The sequence below is a fragment of the Dipodomys ordii genome, unplaced genomic scaffold (assembly GCF_000151885.1).
Source record: "Dipodomys ordii isolate 6190 unplaced genomic scaffold, Dord_2.0 Scaffold195, whole genome shotgun sequence".
NCBI classification, from domain to species: Eukaryota; Metazoa; Chordata; class Mammalia; order Rodentia; family Heteromyidae; genus Dipodomys; species Dipodomys ordii.
Genome location: NW_012267411.1, coordinates 58,425 through 59,613, shown reverse-complemented (window position 1 = coordinate 59,613; position 1,189 = coordinate 58,425).

Below are 1,189 nucleotides of genomic sequence, written 5' to 3'. Positions count from 1 at the left end.
TGAGCCTCAAAGTGCCTATGAGAAAATGTCTGTGAGGCCTTTGGTCACCGGAGTTGTTATACTCTTTACTGGGCTAAAGTACCTAAGTTGGAAAGAATTGTGCTTAGCAGCATAAAGTGAATGGAAAAGAAAATTTGTCCTAGTTAACTTTGTTTGGGAAGATGGCATGAAAGGAAGGGGGTATTGTGGGCTGTGCATGCAGAAGGCTTTGGTGAAACTCATTTGTGTAAATGGCAATGACCACTGAGATACATGCTATATTCATGTATATAGAAAATTTACATTAAGTTTCATGTGTAAATAGAAGCCTTTATATTTATAATTGTTTCCAAACATGTCTTTGGATCCCCTGCCTCCCCCAAGTCAGTGCAATCAGTTTTCTGGGAGAAGAGTACAGGACAGGAAGGGCTATTCCTCCCTCTGGCCCAGTGAGCTCTGCTCAGAAAGGACATAGCTAGTGCCTGTCTGTGGCCTTGACCCTTTTTGGAGAGCAAGGAAGGCCATCCTAATTATGGCCAAGTAAGCTGCAAAATTGCAGGTCTAGGTAGTCCAAACATAGTTGGCAGGGAGAATGGCCCAGGACAAAGGGAAGAGGTCAGATCTGAGAGGGAAAGATGAGAACAGCAAGAGAATAAGGAGTTGTGTGAACTGGAGCATTTGGGAAAAAGCTGCGTTAAGAAAGGTTTTTTGGGGGGGCTGGGATGTAGCTCAGTGGCAAAACGCTTGCCTAGCAAGCGCAATGTCCTGGGTTCGATCCCCAGTACCAAAAAGGAAAAGACAAAAAAAAAAAGAAAGGTTTTTTTTTTTTCTCTTTTTGAGGTACAGGGCCTCACACATGAGAGTCAAGCATGCTACCTCTGAACAGCATCCCCAGTTCAACAAAGAAAGGATTAAAACAATTTTTTTTGGCCAAGGCAGTGGGAGGGACAGGGTTGGACTAGGTAGGAGGGTACTAGGGTTTGAACTCAGGGCTTCATGCTTTCCCAGACTCAGCAAGCTTTCTAGACGTGACCCATACATGCCTACAGTTCTTTATGCTGTGGTTATTTTTGCAGTAGGGTATCACTTTTTTCTTAGGCCAGCTTAGACCCTGATCTTTCCTATTTGTGCTTCTCTACCATAGCTGGGATGCTAGATACACATCATCAGGCCAGACCTTACGTTAATATTATTATTGGTTGAGATGGGG